Consider the following 20,205-nt stretch of genomic DNA (forward strand, 5'->3'; position numbering starts at 1 on the left):
TGGTAAATAAAAAATAAAAAAACTACAATAATATACATAAAACATTAAAATACATATAATAAAATTAAAACAAATTCACAGCTTTGGGAGAAGGCCAGCTTCTCCCAAAAATTGAATAACGTCATGGCCTTGGGCCAGGCACTCTGGTCCACGGACCTTTGAGATATAATAGACACCACTATCTCTACAGCGACAGCGGTAAAAGTAGCGGTGTCGTAACTCTATCAAACTAGGGCACTCTACCAATAGGTGCCGCACGGTAAGCGGCACCAGGCAGTCACCACAGTAAGGTTGAGGGTCCCTGGTCAACAGGTACCTTTGTGTAAGGTACGTGTGACCTATACGCAGTCGCGCCAATAAAGTCTGTAAACGTCGATCCCGAACATGGGTTTATGTCTAGTGAGGGATAGAGGAAGTAGTGATCTCTCCCATTTTCGAGGTTACGATCCCCGTTAGCCATCTCCTCTGCCAAATTGCTGCAACTGCCTCACGAATTAGAGGAAAGACATCTCGAAACGAAACAGAGGCAGGAGATGGAGCGCGACTTGCTGCCTCTTTAGCGAGGCGATCTGCGTGTTCATTCCCTGGAACACCAACGTGACCAAGGATCCAACAGAACCCAACACGATATCCTCGTTCTGTAAAAAAGTATAGCCACTCCAAAGGGTTAAAGGATATAGTGCAAGAGAGAGAAGTAAGAGCACTGCGACAGTCACTAAAAATTGTAAAAGACGAAACCGGTAGAGTAAAAAATTATTTGTAATGCTAGGATTATGGCAGACAGCTCCGCAGTAAAGACGGATGCCACTGAAGGAAGGCTGCCAGACCGATAAAAAGAGGGTAAAACTACACTAAATCAAACGCCTGCGTCGGATTTGGAACCATCAGTAAAAACAGGGATATCATCAGAATGCATAAAAAAGTGTTCTAAAAACCGTGTGTGGGACATAGCTGGCAGAAAATCCTTCTTGCCATCCATGGCAGGGCATAATGAGATAACAGGAAGCTGCCAATAACCGACTCGTAGGAGCTGGAAAAAGTACACATGAGTGGGGTCGATAGACAACTCCGCCATAAGATTTGCAACTCAAAGGCCATAAGGTTTAGGGAGACTCGGTCGAGTGACATTTGCCTGCGAACGCGAGTCCCGCAACATTGACAGACAAGGAACAGAATCCAAAAGACGGTGGGTGCAAAACCAACACCGGAACATTGAAGACTGGCGCCGAAGGTCGGGCGGCCAGAAACCAGCATCCACTAGAAGGCTAGGTAATGGAGATGTCCGAAATGCACCTGTAGCCAAGCGGACCCCAGCATGATGCACGGAGTCAAGTGTGCGTAGTCGTGCATCCGTTGCGGATGAGTAGATCTCACAGCCGTATTCCAGCTTGGGAAGTATGAGTGTGCGGTGAAGCAGCAGCAACGTGTCCCTGTCCGCACCCCAAGAGGTGTGACTTAAAACCCGAAGAAGGCATAATGCCTGCCGACAAGACGCCTTAAAAGAACGGAAATGCGGAACCCAGGTGAGACGGTTGCCAAATAAAAGGCCAAGATATCGAGTCGCCTCCACGCATGAGAGGCGTATATTGGCGAGGTATAAATCCGGGTCTGGATGGACACCACGGTTGCGGCAAAAATCCATGGCTACGATCTTGGAGGTGGAGAATCGAAAACCGTTCATGTTGGCCCGACTGGACACCTTATTGATCGCCAGTTGGAGCTTGCGCTCAAACAGTGACATCCTAGCAGCAGCAAATAAAATGCATAAATCATCAACATATAAGTAGCTGTGAATGCCATCTGGGAGAATATCAATAACACCATTAATGGCGACTGCGAATGGTGTAACTCTAAGAATACTTCCCTGTGGGACACCATCATTTAGAGCAGTAGCCTCAGAGAGAACACTCCCCACTCAAAACCGTAAAACACGTCTGGATAAAAACTGCTGAATAAAAATAGGAAGGTGGCCACGAAGGCCAAAATGAAAAAAAATGCTGTAAAATGCCATGACACCAAGCCGTGTCGTAGGCCTTCTCCAGGTCAAAAATCAATGTTACTTGATGGTGGTGATTAGCGAAGGCCTCATAAATAGAAGACTCTAGGGATAAAAGAGCATCAGTAGTAGACCTCATCTTTCAGAAGCCGTACTGTACCGAGGACAGGTACTTCCCCCTCTCCAAGTACCACATGAGTTTTACATTAATGATCTTTTCTAATACTTTACAAATGCAGGACGTCAACGATATAGGACGATAGTTCGTAGCCTGAAGATTATCTTTCCCAGGCTTCGGAAATGGGAGAACCTCTGCCACAGCCGAAGAAGTTGGAAAGTCACCAGTATGCCAAATCATATTATAAAGATTTAATAAAAAGTTAAAAGCACTGTTAGACATGTGGCGCAAGAAGGCATAAGGAATATCATCTGGGCAAGGAGAAGAGTCATGACACTGAGATGGATGGATGGATTTTAAAGTTATGGCGCCGCAACAACGACGGTCATATGGCGCCGCTACTATAAATTCATTGCAACTAACGTGTATATATATATATATATATATATATATATATATATATATATATATATATATATATATATATATATATATATATACTCGTATATATAAATTAAAAGTGATTAAAAACAATACAATTAAAAAGCTAAAAACTAAAAATACTAGAAACCTGAATAAAACATTAAAATACATAGTGTAAAATAAAATAAAATTCAGAGCTTTGGGAGAAGGCCAGCTTTTCCCAAAAATCTAAAAACGTCATGTCCTTAGGCCAGGCACTCTGGCCCAAGGACCTTTGAGATATAATAGACACCGTTATCTCTACCATTACAGCGGTAGAGGTAGCGGTGTCTTAAGTCAGTCAAACTGGGGCACTCCACTAGTAGGTGGCGCACCGTAAGCGGCACCAGGCAGTCATCACAATAAGGTTGAGGGTCCCTGGTCAGGAGTGTGACCTTTACGTGTGACCTATACGAAGTCGCGCCAATAACGTCTGTGCACGGCGATCCCGGACATGGGTGTATGTCCAAAGAGGGAGTGTGGAAGTAGTGATCTCTCCTATTTTCGAGGTTGCGACCCCCGTTAGCCATCTCCTCTGCCAAATTGATGCAACCGCCACTCGAATTAGATGAAATACATCTCGAAAATGAACAGGGGCAGGAGATGAAGCGCGACTTGCTGCCTCTTTAACGAGGCGGTCAGCTTGTTCATTCCCTGGAACACCAACGTGAACAGGGACCCAACAGAACCTAACACGATATCCTCTTCTAGTAAGTAGATATAGCCACTCCAGGGCTGATAAAACCAATTGGTGATGGGAAATAAAAAAATAGAGAGCAGTAAGAGCACTGCGACAGTCACTAAAAATTGTAAAAGACGAAACCGGGAGAGTAAAAATAATCTGTAAAGCTAAGACTATGGCAGACAGCTCCACAGTAAAGACGGAGGCTACCGAAGGAAGACTGCCAGACCGATAAAAAGAGAGGAAAATCACACTAAACCCAAGGCCTGCGTCGGATTTGCAACCATCAGTAAAAACGGGGATGTCATCAGAATGGATAAATAAGTGTTCTAAAAACCGTGTGTGGGACAGAGCTGGAAGAAAATCCTTCTTGCCATCCATGGCAGGAGGGCATAATGAAATAACCGGAAGCTGCCAATAACTAACTCGTGGGAGCCAGAAAGAGTAGACAGGAGTGGGATCGATGGACAAATTTATCATGAGGTTTGCCACTCGAAGGCCAAAATGTTTAGGAAGATTCGGTCGAGTGACATACGCCTGCGAACGCGAGTCCCGCAATATTGACAGACAAGGGACAGAATCAGGAAGACGGTGGGTGCGAAACCAACATCGGAGCATCGAAGATTGGCGCCGTAGGTCGAGCGGCCAGAAGCCAGCATCCACTAATAAGCTAGGAATTGAAGATGTCCGAAATGCACCCGTAGCCAAGCGGACCCCAGCATGATACACGGAATCAAGTACACGTAGCCGTGCCTCCGTTGCAAAGGAGTAGATCTCACAACCGTATTCCAGCTTAGGAAGGATTAGTGTACGGTGGAGCAGCAGCAAAGTGTCCCTGTCCGCACCCCAAGAGGTGTGACTTAAAAAGCGAAGAAGGGATACTGCCGTCCTGCAAGACGCTTTAAAAGAACGGAAATGGGGAACCCAAGTAAGACGGCTGTCAAACAATAGGCCAAGATATCGAGTGGCCTCCACACATGAGATGCGTCTATTGGCTATATATAATTCGGGATCTGGATGGACGCCACAATTTCGACAAAAATGCATAGACACGGTCTTTGAGGTGGAGAAACGAAAACCGTTTATGTTGGCCCAACTGGACACACAATTTATTGCCATTTGGAGCTTTCGCTCAATCAGTGACATCCTAGCAACAGCAAAAGAGATGCATAAGTCGTCCACATATAAAGAGCTGAGAATGCCATCCGGTAGGGGTTCTATAACACCATTTATTTCAACTACGAATAGCGTAATATAAGAATACTTCCCTGTGAGACACCGTCATTTAAAGCAGTAGCATCGAAGAGAACACTCCCCACTCGAACCCGTAAAAGACGTCTGGATAAAAACTGCTGGATAAAAATAGGAAGGTGGCCACGGAGACCAAAATTAAACAAGGAACGTAAAATCCCATGACACCAAGCTGTGTCGTAGGCCTTCTCCAGGTGAAAAATACAGTAACCTGGTGGTGGTGATTAGTGAAGGCCTCACAAATAGAAGACTCTAGGGATAAAAGAGCATCCGTAGTAGACCTCATCTTTCGGAAGCCGTACTGGGCCGATGACGAGTACTTCCCCCTCTCCAAGTACGACATGAGTCTTACATTTACCATTTTTTCTAACACTTTACAAATACAAGACGTCAAAGATATAGGACGGTAGTTCGTAGCCTGGAGATGATCTTTCCTAGGCTTTGGAAATGGGAGAACCACTGCCACAGCCCAAGAGGATGGAAAATCACCGGTATGCCAAATCATATTACAAAGATTTAATAAAAAGTTAAAAGCACGGTCAGACATGTTACGCAAAAAGGCATAAGGAATGTCGTCTGGACCAGGAGAAGAGTCATGACACTGAGACAAAGCAGTCCGCAACTCGGAAGCAGAGAAAGGGACATTATAAGACTCCCCTCCAGCCGAAGAAAAGTTTATGCCAAGAGATTCCATTCTCTGGCGGTGACGTGTGCCCGGGGCTGCAGGATGCGTCCGTGAAACACTGGCAAAGTGCTCGGCGAAGAGGCCACCGTTCGCCCAGAAGACAACAAAACTGATGGGGAAGGAGCAGAATACTTCCCAGCAATTCGGCGGACTTTGTTAAAGACATCTGTAAGACGAGTGCGGGCATTAATGGAAGAGACATAAGCTTTCCAAGAGGCTCTTTGTGCCTCTTTCAAAACGCGGCGGGCTCGAGCTCGGCAGCGCCGAGAGACGAGAGAAAGCTGCCCGTTTTTCTTTCACAGCTTTAGTGCATGCTGCGTTCCACCAAGGAACGGGACGCTTAGTAAAGCGACATGACGTCCTAGGGATGAAATAAAAAATCGGTAAAATAATCAACAGCTTCAGCACAAGTAGAAAAGTCAGCCAACGGACGGATAAAAGAGCTAAGGTCTGTGAATCGAGGCCAATCTATTGCCTTGTCTGAAACCCAGCGTGGGGGCGGAGACTGTGGCTCAGTGTTCACAGATTGTAATAAAATCGGAAAGTGGTCACTACCGTGTAAATCTGGTAGGACCCGCCAATTAAAATCAAGGAAAGAATTAGATGTACACAGAGAAAGATCGATAGCGGTAAAAGTCCCAGTAAGACTGTAAAAATGTGTGACATCCCCAGAATTTAAAACCTCCAATCCCTCATCCTCAATAAAAGAACCGATTAAAACCCCACGAGGATTACTAGCACCTACATCTCACAATGGGTGACGGCCGTTAAAATCTCCCAACAAAAGAGAAGGCGGAGTCAGCTGACGCACCAGGCCGTCAAGCTCACCCCTGGAGACAGGAAGCCGAGGAGGGAGATATAAACTGCAAATGGTGTACAATCGTCCCATAAAGACTTTAACAGCAACCACCTGGAGGGGAGAGTTAAGTTGTAACGGGATAGCAGATATATCCTGACGAACTATAACAGATGTGCCACCGTGGTGGCCCTGGTCAGGTAAAAAGGTGTGCTAAAAAGGGCACGATAGCCAGGAGGATTAGAATAAGTACTATCACCTATAATAGTCTCTTGTAGAGCTACACAGGCTGGAGAGAACTCCGAAAACAAAGCTCGGAGTTCCCCCCTCGAGGTGTGAAGGCCTCTACAATTCCACTGTAGAAGCTTGAAGATGACTATATAGGTGCAGTAAACGGGCGAGCCTTTTGATGGGGCTGCCCGTGACTCACCTGACCAGAAATAACCGACGAGAAGACACCGGGAGATGTGATGTGCCGGGTCGTTGGACCGCTGCCTTTCGGCTTGCGGGTGAGTGATGTGAACCAACATCACTCCTACCGGTCCTCGGAGGACGAGGGTCAGGCTTAACTCCACTTTTTGACTCAGCGGGTCCGCAATGGACGGCTGTGACAATATCATCGGACGTCTCCATGTTAAGACCATCCTCATCACAAGAAGCCCGATCTGGGACGAAGCGCGTCACAGGAGGCTGGACAGAAATAACTGGGGCTACCTTTGCAGAGCGGTCCCTGGAGGACTCATGATCGTGTGCACCGGGAGAAACCTTAGATTGCTTAGGCTGAGCAAATTCTTCCGACTCCGCAGAGCCGCGGTGCCGTTTGCTCATGCCCTTCAAAGGCTTAGGCGATGGAGGAGGCAAATGGACCTCAACTACATGGGTAAGTTTGGTCAAGTCCGTATTATTCTCGTCGCTTCTTACAGGTGACTCAACTGAGTCATCAGACAAAAGGGCAAACGTATTGGCCAAATGAACAGTACCACCCGTCCCAACAGAGCGAGAGGTAGCACTTGTCTTTGGACCTTCAGACTCAGAAGAAGAGCGAGCAGCCAATGCAGCATTGAATGTCGCACCAGTACCGTCTTTTTGGCGGTACAGGAGTTCACGGCGGGCGCTACCTAAACTAATGAACTGTCTGTTAGCGAGCTGTAAAATATCCTGTTCCAGGCGATACCTAGGGCATTGCCTGGAACGTACTTGGTGAGCATCACGGCAATGAAAACAATAGGCAGCAGCATTGCAATGCTCCTCAGAATGTGAGTCTAGTGCCGAGCAATTACCGCATCGGGAAGCCTCCTTGCAGGAGCTTTTACCGTGACCGTACGAATAACATGAGAAACACTGAAAAGGGCGAGAAACAAAACGCCTCACCCTAAGATTAATAGGTCCGATATTAACACGGTGAGGAAGGGTGGAACCAAAAAAGGTGAGGAGGACCATGTTGGAGAAGTTCCTCATCTTTGTCACCTTTTGGACTGAGCTAGGACACATTGCTAGTATTTCCTCATCAAGGAATTCATAAAGATCCTGACTGTACACACAACCTTTGCTGTAATTAAAGGTGGCATGTGCCTTTATAGTCTCAAACATGCTGTCAGAAGGACATGGTAGATGTTGCAACATCCTTGCCTGCGTGATATCTTTCGCTCGCACTAGCACCCCCTTACCGTATTTCTTGAGGTTTCCCTCAGGAATCGTGCCGATCTCTTTTAACAGGTACCGGGAGGCATTTTTGTAGTACGCCACAAACCAACGTGGAGGCGGGATCTGGCGGACTTAAGGAACTGAACTCTCAGAATGCTGGTCAAAAAGATTTGGGATGTAGTCCGTGTCACTGTCAGAAATATTGCGGGAGTGGAGAAGTTCTGTCTTAAAGCCAGAGCCAGCAAGGGGAAGAGATGCTACATGTTCATAAGCCAGACGGGCTTCGTCACATGAGAGAAAATTCACATAGCAGCGGTTAGATAGAAAATCCTTATCATAAACAAGTCGAATGCGTAGAACCGTGTCATACACCTTGAGAAGTGAATGCAAGGCGTGATAAGAAATTGATGGGTTAACATTTACCATCACAAGGGAGTCATATGCAGCAGAAATACGTTCCTCAGAAGAACTCCCAGAACAGGAGACTGCTGTTGGAGGTTCTTGTGGAGGGGAATCCTCCTTCCCACTCAGACCTAAAGATCAGGTCAGCCACCTCACGAGAACCTGATAATTTTTTGTGTTTCACCATATATATAAAGTTACACAAAAAATGGCTATTGAAAGTAAAAAATCGGCAAAATAATCAACAGCCTCAGCACAAGTAGAAAAGTCAGCCAACGGACGGATAAAAGAGCTAAGGTCTGTGAATCGAGATCAATCAGCCTTGTCTAAAACCCAGCGTGAGGGCCGGGACTGTGGCTCAGAGTTCACAGTTTCTAATAAAATAGGAAATTCGTCACTACCGTGTAAATCCGGTAGGACCCGCCAATTAAAATCAAGGAAAGAATTAGATGTACAAATAGAAAGATCGATAGCTGTAAAAGTCCCAGTAAGACTATGGAAATGTGTGACATACCCAGAATTTAAAATCTCCAATCCCTCATCTTCAATAAAAGAACCGATTAAAGCCCCAAGAGGATTACTAGCACCTTCATCACACAATAGGTGATGGCCGTTAAAAATCTCCCAACAAGAGGAAAGGCGGTGTCAGCTGACGCACCAGGCCGTCAAGCTCACCCCTGGAAACAGGAACCCGAGGAGAGAGATATAAAGTGCAAATAGTGTAGGATCATCCCATAAAAACCTTAACAGCAACCACCTGAAGGGGAGAGTTGAGTTGCAAGGGGACAACAGGTATGTCTTGACGGAGTAGGATAGCTGTGCCACCGTGGTGGCCCTGGTCAGGGAAAAGAGTGCTAAAAAAGTCAATATAGCTAGGAGGACTAGAATAAGTACTATCACCTAGCATAGTCTCTTGTAAAGCTACAGAGGCTGGAGAGAACTCCGACAATAAAAGCTCTGGGTTCCCCGCACGAGGCGCGAAGGCCTCTACAGTTCCACTGTAGAAGCTTGAAGATAACTATTTGTGTGCAGTGGACGGGCGAGCCTTTTAATTGGGCTGCCCGTGGCTCGCCTGACTAGAAATAATCAACCGACGGGAATACACCGGGAGTTCAGATGTACCGGGTCGTTGGACCGCAGCCTTTCGGCCTGCCTACCGGTGAGTGATGCGAACCATCATCACTCCTACCGGTCATCGGAAGACAAGGTCAGGATGGACTGATAGAGTGGGTCCACGAGGGACGGCTGTGACAATATCATCGGACGTCTCCATATAAAGACCGTCCTCATCACAAGAAGCCCGATCTGAGACAGAGGGTGTCACAGGAGGCTGAACAGAAAACTGGAGCTACCTTAGTAGAGCGGTTCCTGTCGGACTCACGATTATGTGCACCGGGAGAAACCTTAGACTGCTTAGGCTGAGCTAAATCTAACGACTCCGCGGAGCTGCGGTGCCGTTGGTTATGCTTTACAAAAGTTTAGGCAATGGAGGAGGCAAATGGACATCCACTACATGGGTTAGTTTGGTCAAGTCCGTATTATTCTCGTCGCTTGTTGCAGGTGACTCAACTGAGTCATCAGTCAAAATGGCAAACCTATTGGCCAAGTGAACAGGACCACCCGCTCCAACAGAGCGAGAGGTAGCAGAAGGGGTTGTTTTTGGACCGGCAACCTCAACTGAAGTGCGTGCAGCCAATGAAGCATAAGATGTCGCACCAGTACCGGCCTTCTGGCGGTACAGGAGTTCACGGCGGGCACTACCGAGGCTGATGAAATGAGTGTTAGCAAGCTATAGAATGTCCTGCTCCAGGCGATACCCAGGGCATTGCCTGGAACGTACCTGGTGAGCATCACGGCAATGGAAACAATAAGCTGCAGCATTGCAATGCTCCTTAGTATGTGAGTCTAGTGCAGAGCAATTACCACATCGAGAAGCTTCCTTACACGTACTTTTGCCGTAACCTTACCCATAGCATGAGAAGCACTGAAGAGGACGAGAAACAAAATGCCTCACCCTATCATTAATAGGTCCGACATTAACATAGTCAGGAAGGATAGACCCAAAAAAGGTGAGAAAGATGCTCCGGTATTGGTTTTGTACCCACCGTCTTCCCGATTCTGTCCCTTGTCTGTCAATATTGCGGGAATTGCGTTCGCAGGCGTATGTCACTCGACCAAGTCTACCTAAACCTTTTGAAAAACTTTATGATGGAGTTGTTCATCGACCCCACTCCTGTCTCCTCTTTCCGGCTCCCACGAGTTGGTTTTTGGCAGCTTCCGGTTGTTTAATTATGCCCTCCTGCCATGGATGGCAAGAAAGATTTTCTGCCACCTCTGTCCCACACGGTTTTTAGAACACTTTTATCCATTCTGATGATATCCCCGTTTTTACTGATGGTTCCAAATCCTTTGGTTTTATCAGCCCTGGAGTGGCTATATTTTCTTACCAAACGAGGATCCCAATCACTTAGAAAATATAAAATGCCTTATGAAACTGATAATCTACATAATGAAACACTGAAGTTCGATCTTCATGTTTCATTCACCAAATTAATTACCATATTTTTTCTCCTTTCAGGAAGAACAAATCAGTGGGAAATAATTACCTATCGGTGGCTGACATCTCTAACCCATGTTTATATTAATGTGTTAAAACCTAACTTTAAAAATTATACAAGTGAAGTGGATTATCTTTCCGCACTGGATAATGCTTTCATTAATTCGTCATTACCTTCCATCCCTTTGACGGTTCTCCACTTACAAGTAAAAGAACATGCCGTTTTATTTAGTAAGGTAAGTATATATATATATATATATATATATATATATATATATATATATATATATATATATATATATATATATATATATATACATTTATATATATACATTTATATATATATATATATATATATATATATATATATATATATATATATATATATATATATATATATATATATATATATATACATATATATATATATATATATATATATATATATATATATATATATATATATATATATATATATATATATATATATATATATACACACACACACACACACACACACACACACACACACACACACACACACATATAAAGCATAAAAGAATATGGAACTGATAAAGGTGATCATATGACCAACTCCTACAGGAAAGCTGACTGACTGAATGTTTATGCGGGATTTGTCTACGCCATATAAGTCCGTCAAAAGCTATTGACCAGCTTCCTCTTTCCCCTGTTACCTTAAACTTTGGCTCCTTTAGCAAGAATTTTTATTCACTCTTATTCATGTCTTATGTTTTGGAAGCCAATTGTCTGGCAAAGAAAGTCACATGGCCTGCTACTAAAGAAAAAATAATGGTTAAATAATTCAGTCTGTAGGATAGAAGCATATGAAAAAATAAAGATGATAGGAGGCCATTACTCTCTTCGTAAACACGGCTGCGCAGTTTCATGCACGACACCATGATGTTTTAAAATCTTGTACTTGTTGTATTTACAGAGTCATTAATTGAAAAAGACAAATTAAACGATAACTGAAGTAATATGATTGCATTCTTATTGATTATCATAAGTGTTTTTACATTAACTCTTGGGTGGGTATGGTCATTACGGAATGATTCAACACACGAATGTTCCAATAACGTGCAATACTAGGCATACACACAACCGCGTCAGATGCGTTTAATAAAGAAATACATCTGTTTGTGTCTAGCTAACTATCAATGTGATTATCTAGTTTTTCACCATTAATAAAATCGCCCGATGGTTGTTGCTGTGCCAAACCAAAACGTGTTAAACTCAATTATATAAACTTTTCTTAAGAGAAAGCAACTCAAAGACGCTCTGATCAATTCTATAATAGACTCCATACATCAGACTGTACACTTGATACTTTTGATACATATAATTGTGAGCGTGTGTGTTTAATGTCAATTGAAAGAAGGAAGTCAAAAAGATAAAAGAAAAAGATGCATATCTATATCTTTATCTATCTATCTCTATCTATCTATCTATCTATCTATCTATCTATCTATCTATCTATCTATCTATCTATATATATATATATATATATATATATATATATATATATATATATATATATATATATATATATGTGTGTGTGTGTGTGTGTGTGTGTGTGTGTGTGTGTGTGTGTGTGTGTGTATATATATATATATATATATATATATATATATATATATATATATATATATATATATATATATATATATATATATATATATATATATATATATATATATATATATATATATATATATATATATATATATATATATATATATATATATATATATATATATATATATATATATATATATATATATATATATATATATATATATATATATATATATATATATATATATATATATATATATATATATATATATATATATATATATATATATATATATATATATATATATATATATATATATATATATATATATATATATATATATATATATATATATATATATATATATATATATATATATATATATATATATATATATATATATATATATATATATATATATATATATATATATATATATATATATATATATATATATATATATATATATATATATATATATATATATATATATATATATATATATATATATATATATATATATATATATATATATATATATATATATACACTATAACTCACAGTCGCCGTAACCCTCAGGTTCTTTCAAGGTCGCCAACAGTGTATAATTTCCCCCACTGTAAGGGAATCTCCTCAGCAACTCCTCCTCCTCCTGTACCCAACAAAGTAGAATTTGAAAATGGTAGATGTTGTGTGTAACAGGGAGAGGCCTTAATACCCCCTAGAGAAACCGCCCACAAGGACAATTCCACCCACTTCTCTATTAAGTATTAATGTCTCTCTGCACGCCTTGTCCACAGACGGTGATGAATCACAGACTGTGACAACACGCGCAGTATATTACTATACTATCTTACTACAAGTGCTTCCTAACACCTGTCAGACTGACACCCCTAGCCTACAATCTACTACAATATATGATGTGTACAGCACATCCGGTGAAGTGCACACAAGCCCAGACACCACCAACGGGTGACAACCACTATACACGGAATCCAGATACTCGTCACAGACAAGTCTGGCGGATGACAACTACGCACCACTGGCCGACATGAAGCCTCTCAGCATTCAATAGTGTGCGTGGCTACTACCACTACAATACAGTATACTACTGAAACTATACAAAAGATGGTGGGGGCACACAGCCGCCCACCAAACCACACTGGTGACCACGGCCACCGATAAACAAACAGGACGAGACAAAGTGTGTCTCTCCTCCGCGTCCCCACCCGAGTGGACGAACGCACGAGAAATGCAGCCCCAACCGGCCACACTTTCACAAAACAACAAGCCCGTTGTTCTACAGCCACGGTCTACCGAGTAACAAGCCAGCCCAGCCAACACGCATCTCTCTCACTGTGCCAGACCGACGAGAGGGGTGTCTATCTCCGCTGAAGGCTAACTGTACTGAGGCTCGCAGACACAACAAAATGGTGGAAACAAGGAGAGGGTGGTTGGCCGCACAGCGGAACAGCGACGGCCCGCGCTTGGGTGGCCAAAGGCTACACATATAATATAATTAATTAAAGGGGAAATAATACGGTGGCCCTCACATATATATATATATATATATATATATATATATATATATATATATATATATATATATATATATATATATATATATATATATATATATATATATATATATATATATATATATATATATATATATATATATATATAAGCGAGGCCTCTTAATGTGTAGCCCCTGTTTACCTAGCATTAAATGGGTACATGATTTAACTCAAGGGATTGTTTCCTCGCTTTCCCTGTGCGTGGAGTGTGTTGTGGTCTCAGTCCTACCCGATGATCGGTCTATGAGCTCTGAGCTCACTCCATAATTGGGAAGACTGGCTGGGTGACCAGCAGACGACCGTGGTGAATTACACACACACACACACACACACACACACACACACACACACACACACACACCGCGTAGTGTACTGGTTAGCACGCTCGACTCACAATCGAGAGGGCCGGGTTCGAGTCCCGGTAAGCGGCGAAGCAAATGGGCAAGCTTCTTAATGTGTGGCCCCTACTCACCTAGCAGTAAATAGGTACGGAATGTAAATTGAGGGGTTGTGGCCTCGCTTTTCCGGTGTGTGGAGTATGATGTGGTCTCAGTCCTAACCGAAGATCGGTCTATGAGCTCTGAGCTCGCTCCGTAATGAGGAAGACTGGCTGGGTGACCAGCAGGCGACCGAAGTGAATTACACAGACACACACACACACACACACACACTCTCTCTCTCTCTCTCTCTCTCTCTCTCTCTCTCTCTCTCTCTCTATATATATATATATATATATATATATATATATATATATATATATATATATATATATATATATATATATATATATATATATATATCTCAGGTACTCTCAAGAATGTCTACTTGGCGTGCTTGGCTGTTGCTTCTCCCTGAGCATCGCTTGACTGAGTGGCTGACGGATATGTTCTTTCCTCCTGATAACAGAGTAAGCAATGGAAAATCAATATATATATATATATATATATATATATATATATATATATATATATATATATATATATATATATATATGTGTGTGTGTGTGTGTGTGTGTGTGTGTGTGTGTGTGTGTGTGTGTGTGTGAGTGAGTGGTGTGTGTATGTAATGATTGAAAGATATTTATTGTACTAGGTGACTGTGGCAACATATTCAAGAACTCCTGATTCAGTGGTGTTCCTCTGGCAATTCTACCAAATATCTCCGCAAATGGACAAAAAGATGTTACCCTCAGGTCGGTGGACTTTGCTGACATCTGAATTTGATATGAAACTCAACTGCAGCGACATTCAGTGGCAGTCAAATGAAATGATTCAGAGAAGAAAAGTGTCATTTGGAAAGATGTTTGCCGAAGTGGGAGACCCGCTGTTGCGAAGAATAAATCTCACTGGCCTCCATCTTCTGTGCACGACCATGAACGTTAGTTTAACTTTATATATTTTCTATACTTACATTTTCTTTATAAGTTTCTTTGTTTTCTTAAAATACAAAAAAAAAGAAAAAAAAACTTTTCATGTAACATTACAGGAATATCCCCGTACAGTTCTGCACCAAATGCCAGATGGAAAGGTGCTCGTGGACGGTATTTTAGGTGGAATCATCCATCACATGCAAAAGATCACCAACTTCACGTGAGTTTTCTCTCTCTCTCTCTCTCTCTCTCTCTCTCTCTCTCTCTCTCTCTCTCTCTCTCTCTCTCTCTCTCTCTCTCATTAATGATACTTTTCTTTATAAGTTAAGGGAGTCTTTTACAGGGTAAAGAGAGTATGTTGAGTACTCCGAATCTTAAAGCCTAATCCTGTTGAACAATATGTAACATTCATAATAAACTACTTAAATAAAAGAGACACTTATGCAAATTATTATATTCTTAAAACGAAAAAAAAGTGAAGCACTGCACGATAAGATTCACGTGTCACTCACCTTATAACTTGTAACGTGTCACCATCAATGCATTGCACTAACCGGTGTCACTGTCACGACTTTCGTTGAGTCACCTGTGCACAAACATCTTAAATATCTGCATATTCCATTCAGCAACAAAAGAGTCGTGCAGGCACATGTCCGAAGCCAGACATCTATTGCATCACCGTACGTACATCTGCACGAATTGCCTTTGGTGGAGGGAACTGTTGGAGCGTGGCACAACCAGTGCCGGGGATGCAACCATCACCGTTCTGGTGACAATTCAGCGTGCCTGTATTGTTGTGGGACTGGCAAGATGTGATGGACGCGTTCCTGTGCTTTATAGAGCACCGTGAGGCCTGCTATGCTTTGGTGTGCAGGCTGGGCGCCTGGCTCTGCTTGATCTTCTCGAGGAGTCCCAAGTGTGTGTGAGGAGGCTACCCACCCCCAAGCAAGGTAGGAGTACTTCAGTGGAGAGCGGACCTGTCTCTTGTACAGGAGCTCACGCTCCCCTGGCATCGAAGAGACAGGAGATTCCCTTGATGGAGGCCATCTTTTGGCAAGCTGTGTGATGTGTGTCCTGAAGATCAGCTTATTGTCATAAGTGACCACCAGGATCTTCATCTCTTGTGGGGCTAGCATCGTCCCATCAACAGGAGACGAATCTCATTACTTTTTCTGCACACTACAAGCAGCTGTGTCATCTCAGCATGAAACTTGACCTGCCATCTGTACCTCCCATTCCTCAATTAGGCCGAGAAAAGAGTTGAGGCAGAACATCGTGAGAGCCTCTTCCCAATGGTTAAAAGCCAATGACATGGTGATGTCATCAGCATACGGCCTGGCGCTGGGGACGAGGCTGAGCAGGTCATTAGTATAGACATTCCACAGCAGTGGACACAGGACGCTGCCCTATGATACACCTGCTGTTATATAATGTGAGGACTATTGCTGCCCGTTGTTCACCACCTGTGTGTGCAGCTACTACAAGTAGTCTTACAAAAGCTCCAGCAGGACCCTGTCCACACCCACTGCGTGGAGCATTTCCAGTAGAGCAGTACGCCACACACTTTCGAAGGCCCCAGTAATGTCTAGGGCCAGAACACCAGTTGTTTTCCCTTGGTTCAGGGCGTTGCTCCACTCGCTGGTCAGAACCATGTTGAGGTCTGCGGTTGAGTGCCCCTTCCTGAACTCAAATTGTTTGGTGTGGAGTAAGTGCTGTCTATCCAAATGGTCGGTAAGATGCTGTGCAATGATTCCCTCCAGCACCGCCCCCCCCCAGATGGGAACCGCCTTGTCGTGGTGGGGGGGGGCTTCCGTGCCCCCTGTGACCTGCCGAGCTAGGCTAGAAGGGCTTAGGCCCCCGCTCTCCCCTTTCAAGGGGAAGAGGGCTACCCTTGCTAGTAAGGTCGCCAGTGAGGGGCCAGACTAAATGGTTCCTACGTAGGCTGCCAGTGGACCAGCGGAGCCACCCGCTGGAGGGATCGCCCAGTAGGAGCCGTCCTGTGCAGGATGGTTGGGTTTGTCGTGGACAAACATTCGTATCATGTGGGGGCTTTTTTTTAAAACGACTAGTCCGCATGGGGACGAGGTACCCCGTCCACAGCAGCCAGCGCTCCCTCCCATTTAAGTCCCAGTAGGTGTCCCTTGCCCCTGGAGCCATTTTTTTTTTTTTTGTGTGTGGTTAAAAACAAAAAACTGTCAGGTTCTCGTGAGGTGGCTGACCTGGCCCGCGAGACGGCATCTTCAGCCTCCTGCAGCAGTCTCCTGTTCTGGGAGTTCTTCTGAGGGACGTATTTCTGCTGCATATGACTCCCTTGTGATGGTAAATGTTAAGCCATCATTTTCTTATCACGCCTTGCACTCCCTTCTCAAGGTGTATGGCATGGTTCTCCGTATTCGACTTGTTTACGATAAGGATTTTCCGTCTAACCGCTGCTATGTAACATTTCTGTCATGCGATGAAGCTCGTTTGCCTGTAGAACATGTAGCATCCCTGCCCCTTGCTGGCTCTGGCCTTAAGAAAGAACTTCTCCACTCCCGCAATATTTCTGACAGTGACACGGACTACATCCCAAATCTTTTTGACCAGCATTCTGAGAGTTCAGTTTCTGAAGTCCGCCAGATCCCGCCTCCACGTTGGTTTGTGGCGTACTACAAAAATGGGCGCGGGAATTTCATACATGCCTCCCGGTACCTGTCAAAAGAGATCGGCACGATTCCTGAGGGAAACCTCAAGAAATACGATAAGGGGTGCTAGTGCGAGCGAAAGATATCACGCAGGCAAGGATGTTGCAACATCTACCATATCCTTCTGACAGCATGTTTGAGACTATAAAGGCACATCCCACCTTTAATTACAGCAAAGGTTGTGTGTACAGTCAGGATCTTTATGAATTCCCTGATGAGGAAATACTAGCAATGTGTCCTAGCTCAGTCCAAAAGGTGACAAAGATGAGGAACTCCTCCAACATGGTCCTTCTCACCTTTTTTGGTTCCACTCTTCCTGACCGTGTTAATATCGGGTGAGGCGCTTTATTTTCCGTCCTCTTCAATGTTTCCTGTGCTACGGCTGTGGCCATGGCAAAAGCTCCTGCAGAAAAGCTTCTCGATGTGGTAATTGCTCTGCACAAGACTCACATTCTGAGGAGCATTGCAATGCTGCTGCTTATTGCTTTCATTGCCGTGATACTCACCATGTACGTTCCAGGCAATGCCCTAGGTATCGCTTGGAGCAGGATATTTTACAGCTTGCAAACAGTCAGTTCATTAGCCTTGGTAGTGCGCACAGCGACCTCCTGTAACTCCAAAAGGACGGTACTGGTGCGACATCCTATGCTTCTTTGGCCGCTCGCTCTTTAGCTGAGTCTGCCGGTCCGAAGACAACTTCCTCTCGCTCTGTTGGGGCGGGTGGTCCTGTTCATCTGACTAATAGGTTTGCCCTTTTGTCCGACGACTCAGTTGAGTCAGGTGCAAGAAGCGACGAGAATAATACGGACTTGACCAAACTAACCCATGTAGTGGATGTCCAATTGCCTCTTGTATCGCCTAAGCCTTTGAAGGGCCTGACCAAACGGCACCGCGGCTATGCGGAGTCGATAGATTTAGCTCAGCCTAAACAATCTAAGGTTTCTCCCGGTTTACATGATCGTGAGTCCTTCAGGGACCGTTCTGCAATGGTAGCGCCAGTTGTTTCTGTCCAGCCTTCTGTGACGTCTCAGATCGGGCTTCTTTTGATGAGGACGGTCTTAGCATGGAGACGTTCGATGATATTGTCACAGCCGTCCCTCGTGGACCCACTGTATCAAAAAGTGCAGTCCAGCCCAACCCTAGTCTTCCGATGAACGGTAGTCGCATCACTCACCGTTAGGCCGAAAGGCTGCGGTCCAACGACCCGGTACATCTCAACTCCCGGTGTCTTCTCGTCGGTTGATTATTTCTAGTCAGGTGAGTCAGGGGCAGCCCCTTCAAAAGGCTCGCCCGTCCACTGCACCTAAATAGTCATATTCAAGCCTCTACAGTGGAACTGTAGAGGCCTTCGCGGCTCGTGGGGGGAACTCCGAGCTTTGCTGTCGGAGTTCTCTCCAGCCTGTATAGCTCTACAAGAGACTATGCTAGATGATAGTACTTATTCTATTCCTTTTGGCTATCGTGCCTTTTTTAGCACTCCTTTCCCTGACCAGGGCCACCACGGTGCCACAGATATTCAAATCCGTCAGGATATACCTGTTATCCCGTTACAACTTAACTCTCCCCTTCAGGTGGTTGCTGTTAAATTATTTATGGGACGACTGTACACCATTTGCAGTTTATATCTCCTCCTCGGCTTCCTGTCTCCAGGGGTGAGCTTGACGGCCTGGTGCGTCAGCTGACTCCGCCTTTTCTTTTGTTGGGAGATTTTAACGGCCGTCACCCATTGTGGGATGAAGGTGCTAGTAATCCTCGTGGGGTTTTAATCGGTTCTTTTATTGAGGATGAGGGATTGGAGATTTTAAATTCTGGGATGTTACACATTTCCACAGTCCTACTGGGACTTTTACCGCTATCGATCTTTCTCTGTGTACATCTAATTCTTTCCTTGATTTTAATTGGCGGGTCCTACTGGATTTACACGGTAGTGACCACTTTCTGATTGTATTACAATCTGTGAACTCTGAACCACAGTCCCGACCCCCATGCTGGGTTTTAGACAAGGCAGATTGACCTCGATTCACAGATCTTATCTCTTCTATACGTCCGCTGGCTGACTTTTCTACTTGTGCTGAGGCTGTTGATTATTTTACCGATTTTTTATTTCAGTAGCGCTTCAGACAATCCCTAGGACGTCCGGTCGCTTTAGTAAGCGTCCCCTTCCTTGGTGGAACGCAGCATGCACTGAAGCGGTGAAAGAGAAACGGGCAGCTTTCTCGTCTCCGGCGACATCGTGGGGACCCGCAGTGCCTGGAAGCTTTTCGGCGCTGAGCTCGCCCGCCGTTTTTAAAGAGGCACAAAGAGCCTCTTGGAAAGCTTATGTCTCTTTTATTAACGCCCGCACTCCTCTTTAGGATGTCTTTAACAAAGTCCGCCGAATTGCTG

This window comes from Portunus trituberculatus, chromosome 31, assembly GCF_017591435.1.
Source record: "Portunus trituberculatus isolate SZX2019 chromosome 31, ASM1759143v1, whole genome shotgun sequence".
Classification (NCBI taxonomy): Eukaryota; Metazoa; Arthropoda; class Malacostraca; order Decapoda; family Portunidae; genus Portunus; species Portunus trituberculatus.